General features: G+C 36.9%; 1 long non-coding RNA gene across 1 annotated transcript; it reads right to left on the bottom strand.

The window, feature by feature from the left end:
• Positions 1-462: 462 nt before the first annotated feature.
• Positions 463-9389, bottom strand: LOC133765961 (uncharacterized). The gene is made up of 4 exons (XR_009866628.1): positions 9239-9389; positions 9005-9109; positions 2873-2894; positions 463-769 (listed from the first exon to the last, which is right to left on the bottom strand). It is a non-coding gene; the product is annotated as an uncharacterized LOC133765961 (long non-coding RNA).
• Between the last annotated feature and the right edge of the window lie 220 nt (positions 9390-9609).

Below are 9609 nucleotides of genomic sequence, written 5' to 3' on the forward strand. Positions count from 1 at the left end.
TTAGCAGGTATTTTCTAAGTGAATATTTCAAATCTAATTTTAAATTCCCTAAAGTTCTTCTTTTTTAATTCTAATTTTCTAGATTTCAGCTATGCTCAAATCCTAGAGTCAAATTTAAATTATTTTCCTTCCCTGAAAACAGATTTGAAACTGTAGCACAAGGACACAACCATCAATAAATGTCACTGGAGCAAGCAAAGCAAAAACCTTTGGAAGTGAACATTGCCAACAAAATCTTTGAAGTCCCTGTTTAAAAATGTCTCTGGAAGTATTCCATTAAGTTATTTAGGTAATCAAACAAGATCTACAGAGGAAAATTAAAGTGAGATAAGTGCACTCCCATTAATGATTCAAATGGACCCAAAGTGAGAAGGATTAAAACTGAATTCAAGATTATACACAGCAACAATAGACCATTGACAACTATACTGAGAAAGAAAGAATGAGAGAGATTGTGCTTTATTTCGTTTTATTCTAAGCCAACAGAAGGCAGTGAACTCAAATTAAATTTAAGGAAAAGAATCTTAGAAAAGGATGAACATTTCCCAAGTGCCAGGTCTGTAAGTGGAGTATCTTGCAAACTACAATCCAGGGGAAGGAGAGGGTCAATGTGCTGTGTTAAAGAGAAACCAGAAAGTTTCTTAATAATTACATGAATTTGCTTGAAAGATTTGAATCTGGAGCAGTCCCAAATGCAGAAATGGTTCCTTTCAACTACTGGCGATTCTCCCCCACAGGAATTTGGTAGTGCAGGATGTGTGGAGTGTCACTGGAAAGGCAAGAAAGAGCTCTTGCAGTTTTAACAGTGCTTAGATTCCCCAAATCCCACCAAAGAGGGAAGGTTGTAATACACATAGAATCAAGACATATGGTATAAGAGATGAATTGGACTTAATAAAGTAGCAACCTGCCCTTAGATCTAGCTTGAGTCCTGGACAGATCCAACGGATCTCTAGCTGACAGAGGAAAGGGTAGAATCTCTGTGGGGAAAAGATGCTTTCTCTACTCTCAGGAATCTTTTTCATATGTGTGAGATTCAGAGGGAGAGTTCACCTATCTGCTGATGCCCTCTTGCAATGCCCACAGTGGCCGAGACTGGGCCAGGTCAAACCCTAGAGGCAGGAATTCAATCCAGGTCTTCTATGTGGGTGGTAGGACATAATTAGTTGAGTTTGCCACTGCTGCCACCTGAGATGCTCTTTAGCAGGAAACTGGAATTGGAAGCAGAGCCAGAAGTCCAGCATCCAAACACTACATACAATATAGGCTATCCTTTTAGAGTTTTTATTTCTCTGTTCAAGTTCCCCATCTTTTTGTCTAAATGCTTTCTCTGAAGCATAATCATAACCACCGTGCCAATTGTCCAACTCATGGTTAAAGATTTATTTATTGATTTTAAAAGTCAGAGTTCACTCTCCAATGGCTGCAACAGCCAGCATTGGGACAGGCCAAAGCTAAGAGCCAAGAATTTCATCCAGGTCTTCCGCATGAGTGTCAGAGACCAAACACTTGGCCAGCTTTCACTGCTTTTCCCAGGTCATTAGCTGGGAGCTGGACCAGAAGTGGAGTAGCCAGGATGTGGGCTTTTTATCAACTTAATTACTTGTCTACAGGTCTGCCCCTTCTCTTTGAAATTTTAAAATACAATTTGGTTTAAAAAGTTACATATGCAAATACGAGAAGATGATCATAATAATGGTTAAAAATACTATAGAAGCACACAGTGACTCCTGTTGCTGACTTAACAATTTGACACTCTTGTTTATGGCGTCAGTAAACAAGAGTGTCAAATTGTTAAGTCAGCAACAGGAGTCACTGTGTACTTACATCCCATGTGGGATCTGTCCTTAATGTGTTGTCTAATGTGCAGTGATGCTATAACTAGTACTGAAACAGTATTTTTACACTTTGTGTGTCTGTGTGGATACAAACTGATGAAATCTTTACTAATTATATACTGAATCGATCTTCTGTATATAAAGATATTGGAAATGGAAAAAAAAAAAAAACCCTGGTGTTAAATTGGAAATGGCATAGAAAATTAATTAATTTAAAAAAAATATTATGTAGGATCTCTGTCTTTAACGTGCTGTACACTGTTATTTAATGCTATAACTAGTACTTCAACAGTATTTTTTTCACTTTGTGTTGCTATATGGGGGCAAACTGTTGAAATCTTTACCTAATATATACAAAACTGATCTTCTGTATATAAAGAGAATTGAAAATGAATCTTGATGTGAACGGAAGGGGAGAGGGAGCGGGAAAGGGGAGGGTTGCGGGTGGGAGGGAAGTTATGGGAGGGGAGGGAGCCATTGTAACCCATAAGCTGTACTTTGGAAATTTATATTCATTAAATAAAAGTTTTTAAAAAATACTATAGAAGCAAAACCAAAGATGATTCAGATACAAGACTAATGTATCTTGATTTTAAATAAATAATAGAATTTTAAAGCAATTAGGCAAAAAGATGGGGAACTTAAATAGACAAATAAAAACTCTAAAAGGAACCAAATGAAAATTCTAGAAGAAAAAATACATTTCAGAGATAAGGAATTGTTGGGCAGGATTAACAGTTGTCTAAATTCAGCAAAAGAAAGAAACATAAAACACACAGACCAAAAGAAAGAATATGACCTGAACTAATGAGTTTAACAAATAATGAAAACAAAGATTTGGAGACACCTGGGGTAATAACAATTATATTTATATAACTGGAATCTCAGAGAGAAATGGAAAAATCAAGCCAAAGAGTTTTTTTGAAGAGATAATTACAAAGATTTTTTTTTCTCCTCAAATCTATGTAAGACATTAATATAGGTACAAGAAACTTAGAGAATCCCATGCAGAAAAGATACTAAGAAACTCATACCTGGAATATAATTGTCACTCTCCTGAAAAGAAAAGAAATAAATAGAAATTAATGAAAGAGTTCAAATCCAAAAGTTACATTAAATTCAGAGGAACAACAATAAATATTAGGCTCATGCTTCTTATTAAAAGTAAAAGAAGTTAGGAGAAAATGGATTGATGTATTAAAGTTCTATAACAACAACAAACTCCTAAAAATTTGTATTTGGTTCAAAATGTCCTTCAAAAAAGACATTTCAGATAAACAAAGAAATACTTTATCACTGGAAGAACTGAGTTACAAGAAACACTAAAGAAGCTTCAGGATGAAAGGAAATTATCCCAAATTAGAGTCTAAATTTTCATAAATGAAGAGGGCCCCAAGAATAAATATGTAGTATCATTTTTAAAGGTAAAACAATCACTTCATTGGTTAAATCAATTAAATTAGTAATGTATTATGGATTTTATAAGAAACACAGAAGTTCACAGTAAAAATAAAGTGCAGAAGGAGATAAATGGAATTATGCAGTTCTTTAAGAAAATTTTTCATACAGTTTTTTATTGTTAAATTATTTATTTGAGTAATTGCAGCTGGAGAGGTGATTGTGAAGGACCTGAATCCCAAACAGTTAGCATTTTCCAGAAGAAATAAAATACACTTAGACGTTAATTCCTGAGTACATCTACATTTTCGGTGAAAGTAGGTTTATATTCTCTCTTCTGTATGTAAGCACCTTCACTAAGAGATCATTTTGTTAAAACTTAACAGAAAAATATAGCAGATCACAAAAGCCATCTGTTATTAGCTTGCAACATTATTAGTGGGTCACTCCAAGGTGTTGTTTATTCCCGTTAAGCAGACCATGTAAGGAATTCAACCAGTGGGAAAAAATAAAGCACAAAAGTTTCCTCAATTTAGAACATTATAGCTTACACAAATGTCACATTCAATTTTCTATTTGAGTCAATCATATTTTAGGGACAATAAACAAATATGTTCCAGGAATTACAGTCATGGAGATAAGACCAAGACCAAAGATCAGAAATCCTGAGCCAGGAGCTATAGACATGAGCAATCTTTGTTTATCCAAATCCTTCTTATTCCTTTAAATTCCATACAGTGAGAATCCAAAAGCCAATCTCATTGGATGCCTTAAGCTGAAAGAAGGAAAATGGAATTTTCACACTCTGTAGTTACTACATGAAATGACTGAAAGCACAACTGTGCAATGTTATGAACTTGGTTGAATTTATGTTACTCCATTACTTGTGTTTGCAAATAATTTCATTTGATTTATTGAACACTATAAAATTGCTCCACCTAAGAAAGTCATTTCCTATGAAGCCTGCTTAAAATATTGTGCATAAAGAAAAAAGGGGGAACTGTACTGTTTTATAAACATATCCACAAATTCTTTGATAACCTTCCCATTAAAAGGTGAAGTCTACTTGCTTTCCCTTCACATGAGTTAGCCTTTTTCCCTTTACATGAGTTAGACATGTTCAAGGAATAAAATGATGCAGAAGTGATACTGTGTACTTCTAAAGCTAGAATAAATAAGGTGGCAGATCTTCTATCTGGTTAATGTTCGCCCTCTCTCTCTCTCCCTCCCTGCACTTCCCACACACATATTATGTAGATAGTCTTATCTATCTTACCTTGAATCTGGACAAGCGGTTTGTAAATTTGGTGCCCATTGAATTCATCAGAACTGACTGTGAACAGTTAAAGATGCTGAGGCCTTCCCAAACTTATAAAATTGGAGTCTAATGAGTATTTGTTGTATTTCCCTTTCTGAGCTAAGTGTCAAACTTTGGAAAGAGTTATATTAGGTTGATAGTTACAAAGTGTCCGTTAGAGTCATAGAAGGCGCTTCACTGTATAAAAGTTATTAAGTCTAACTTCTAGGGAGTCTAATTCACTAGTTCTCTGAAAGATCTGGATACCCACTTTGTTAATATCAACCCAAGTGATTCTTTGTATAGCCAGGTTTAGGAAATATTGAAGAACTGTCAAATTCAAGGCACAGCACCATTGACACATTGATATTTCTATGTATATCATCAGGAGCTTTCTTGCAGAAAAATCAATAAAAATCATTAATTCCTAGGAGGCATGCTCACAGTCTTGCAACCATCATCAATATTTTAATCAGTTTATTTTATGTTACTATGTTATGTTATTTTAGTTTCGTTGCCTTTTTCTCCCTATCCTACCTTGCCAGAAGTATCTTCTGTTCTTTTTCTCTCCTCTAAGATCTTTCGCTTGAAGGAGGATATGGTGCCATAAAAATATCTTCTGGGGTGGACAGGAACATCCTTGGCAGAAGACTGCTGCTGGGGTGGACTTTGCACATCCATCACCTTGTTTGTGCTGAAGCCAGGTTTCCCTTGAGCTGCATCCAACCAGTTACCAAGGTTGGCAGGAGCTCCAATGCAGGCCCATTCTTACAGATGCTAGGCTCCTCCAAGTTGGCCTCAGCTCAAGATATCCCTGTATGTCTGGTTAAACTTTCCTTTGTAAAATGCTCAATCTGAGTCTCTTCCTACTCAGTCCTCCTTTCTTCCCTCTCTCCTTTCCCAGCTTGGGACCTGTATCGTGACTCCCCTGTCTTCCTCTGTGTTTCCCTCCTCACCCCTCAAGCCTCCTGCATATCTCATCCCATCAAGATGCTATATTTCATGAAGTATGATGTCTTATTAGCTTAAACATATCTATTTGCTGCTAACATAATGCTAATATGTCTGAGACTTGTTCTCTGACCATGTTTTTTGATTTTGTTTATAAACTAGATTTCTAACATTCAGTCCACAGTTTAAGAAAAATAAATGGGTTGCTTTTCCACATTTGAGATATTCTCCACCAAGGGATATCCTCACCCCAAGTTCCTTTTGGTAACTCTCTGAATCCCCAAATTGCACACAGAAAGCCATTTGCCAAATAGCTCAACTATATTTTCTGAAAGAAATATGAAACTGGGCTGATACTGTCTCAAGATATCTTAAGATCCCATGAAGATTGTGATGCTTGTTTTAATCAAGTATATCATGAAAACTAGGTTCTCAGCCTACTTGCTCATTTTGTAGTAACAAGAACGAAACTGCTTTCAACCAATTAAGTCATGGTATACTTTCCAAAACAAATCCTCTTATCTATGAATCCAAAGTTGACATCACATCTTTGCTACCAGCATCTTTATTTTTTTTTTGTAGAATTACTTATTTTTTTTGAAAGTCAGAGTTACAGAGAGATAGAGCCAGAGAGAGAGAGAGAGAGATAAGTCTTCCATCCATTGGTTCATTCACCAAATGGCTGCAATGCCAGAGTGGAATGGATCCAAAGCCAGGAGCCAAGATCTTCTTCTGGGTCTCCTATGTGGGTGCAGGGGTCTAAGGACTTGGACCATCTTCCACTGCTTCCCCAGGCTATAGCAGAGAGAGCTGGATCAGAAGTGAAGCAGCCAGGACTCGAACCAGCACTCATATGGGATGCTGGCACACCAGGCAGTGACTACCACTACATCACAATATGGGCCCTGCTACCAAGGGTCTTAATTACATTAAATGTGTTTAGAGTTCATCCTAATTGATTTGATAAAGAGTTCAGAATCAAAACCTCCAACAGGATCTTAATAGGAAGCTGCAGCTATAGAACCTGGATAACTGCAGCTCCAAGTATTGGGGACATTCAGATGCTTTGGAGATCTGTTTGTTGACAAAACCAAATGGCTCTGACAGCAACTTTTATTACTATTATTATGGTGGCAACTTGTGTCTGGTCACATTAGAGGTGAGGATCTGAATTTAAGTATAAATTTGACTAAGTCACCATTCTTAAAATGTAGCCCAAACCCTACTGGGAATCCCAAATACACTGCTACAAGGTCTATCAGGTAAAAATTATTTTCATAATAGTGAGAGAACATTGCTTTTCCATTCTTCTTCTAGAATGGTGATATATAACTGCCTCCCAGATGCTGCCATACAACAGTACCATTATTCTGATGCTACATACTTGTGAATTCTGTTTTCCAGAATTTTTTAAAGTAACCAATTTACTGTGAAGACGTGCATTTTTCAAACATTAACTCTCTTCTCTTCTACTCTATTCTAGCTAGCTGTCTTCTATCACACCTGATAAAATCTCTGCAAATACTTTATTTCCAGTAAATCATTACATCTGAAATTTTAAAATTTCCCTGGCCCCTGTGAGAAAACACAGTAACAAATAAATACATTGCATAGTCTGCTTTTGCAATGATATTTTAGAATCTGTTTAGAAAACATTCTAGATTAATGGATTTTGTCTAAAATCATTACTACCTTTAGTTAAATAATACTACACTCTAGATAGAATTTTATAATACTTTCTTGTGGTTAAAGATGAGTCATTGGCTTAAGAGGGGGAAATTAAAAGATGAACTGTTTTGCTGTCCAGTCCACAACCAAAGATGCTGAAAACAATGAAATGCATTGAAATGCATTCCCTGACACATGGAAAGAAGGAATACACTCCAGATAGAATGAAACTTTAATTAGGAAATAAAAAAATAGCAAAAGCCACCTTCATCTCAACTCTGTAGATGTTAATAGTTTTCCTTCTTGTGTCTTATGCAACAGTTCATTTTCGGTTGGCACCCTGATGCCATATAAGTTGCAGTGTCATTTTCTAACCAAACATCTAATGTTTAAAGAAACAGCAGTTACAGACTTCAAATGATAAAACCCAAGATCAATACATTCATAAGATGTCGTAAAAATGAGCTTTCAAAAAAAAAATGAAGCTCCCTAAAACAGACATTTTTCAAATCTCAGTGGTATGATAAACATTAGGTGGGGACGGGGGACTCTGAAGTGCAGGTTGCATTTGGCTTCACCACAGTTTCTGATTAACCAGTTCTCAGGTGAACTTGAGAATTTGCTATACTGAGTCCCCAGCTAATACTGAAGCAGCTGATCTGAGAATCATGCTTTGAGTATCACCCATCTGCAGAGATGCTTTTCAAATTTCAATGTGCAAAAGAATCCTTAGAGGGCTTGTTTTAATCTCCCCAGAGATTTCGACTGAACAGGTCCGAGTAGATTTGGGAAGGCTACACATTTTAAAAGCTGCTAAGATGAGTCTAATGAGGGTAGACAGAGGACTTGGCTTTAAGAAAATAGTTTGTAAAAAGCTTCCCAGGTCATTTAAGCATTCACTCAAGGCTGAGAATCAGTGCTTCTGTTTCTTAGTTCTTCTGTTTCTTAGTTCTTCTAACTACTACACATTTGCTAGCTTGTCACCCTTTGGAATCTTGAGTAGTGGGTCTGAGCCCCTCTGCAGAGCACAGCCCTGATGTGTTACCTGCCCGAAAGTCTCCTCCTGCCATTCTCCTCCCCAACTACAGTATCCACCTAACCTCATTACTACTGGGTTGTAAGCATTTGATTCATGCTAAGCCATTAAGTTCCTTTGAGTGACTTTTCTTTTGTATGATGTAGAACTTAGGAATTCTTAACTGCTTTATTGCCCACCAAGTGAACAAGACCAACAGCAAAACCAACAAAGGTAAGAGCCAAAGGAAGAATAAAAAATATCTAAGAAATGAGAATATCCAAATCCCTGGATATGGTGGTTACTGAGGCGTGAGCATAGTCCATGCTTTATTTCTCTGAGAAGTCTCACATCCTTAAAACACAGACACACACATACACACAATCCATGTGTTTTGTTTTAGCTTATACACATTTGACTTAAATATCTATAACCTGAAGTCAAAATGATCAAGCAACTTGCAAAGGGTAAGCATTTGCCCAGTGGCTAAGATGCCATTTGGTAGCCTTATATCCCATACCAGAGCGCCTGGTTTGAGTCCTGGCTCCTAAGCTTCTAATCTTGCTTCCTATTTATAGGTACCCTAGGAAGTAGCAGGTGATGGCTTAAGTTCTTGGGTCCCTGCAACACGTGGGAGACTTGGACTGAGTTCTAGGCATCTGGCCTCTGACTGGCCCAGCCCTGGCTGTTGTGGGAGTCTGGGGAGTGAGCCAGAAGATGGAGGATTTCTCTGTGTCTGTCTCTCTTTCTCGCTCAAGTTAAATGAAAACAAATACATAAACATTCAAAAAAAAAAAAGTTCAGACAAGAGATTTTAGGGGAAAAAGAACAACTTACCTAAGGTCATACAGAAGTGGAATGCAAAACACAGCACTGCAGGCAGTTGATGAGAATCTTCCTTTTACAAAACACCACCCCACTCCAACTATGAGTCTGATTTACCTAAAATATCAACAAAAGATTGATTTCTCTGGTTCTGCTATAAGGTGATTGTGCATGGAATTTCTCAAATGTTGTAATAACTGAATTTAAATTTAAATTTAAATGACTGTTTATTCAGCCACTGCTAACCTGCTGAATTAAACAATATGTTTGAACTTGGCAGACATATATCTCCAGGATCTGTTCTTCATGGTTTCCAGTCCTGCTTGGGAAAGGTCAGGTGTACTGATGGCTTTCTTTGACTCTTGTCAGCTAAGCATGAAAAGCTTACTGGAGGCTGAGTTCCTGACCTATTGAACAATATTCCAAATCATACTGTTAATATCTGTGGAATCCACAAGTTGACCACAAGCCTGGCTGAACCAAAGTTCAGGCACATGCTTTGACTTTTATGGCATTTGAATAATGATGTTGTACTTTAAAGAGAATGAGGAAGGTTTTCATTTCTGGTCTTGTGACAAATTTTTTCACTTCATGTAAAAAGAATTTTTTCTGCTGTC

The sequence above is a fragment of the Lepus europaeus genome, chromosome 1, assembly GCF_033115175.1.
Source record: "Lepus europaeus isolate LE1 chromosome 1, mLepTim1.pri, whole genome shotgun sequence".
Lineage (NCBI taxonomy): Eukaryota > Metazoa > Chordata > Mammalia > Lagomorpha > Leporidae > Lepus > Lepus europaeus.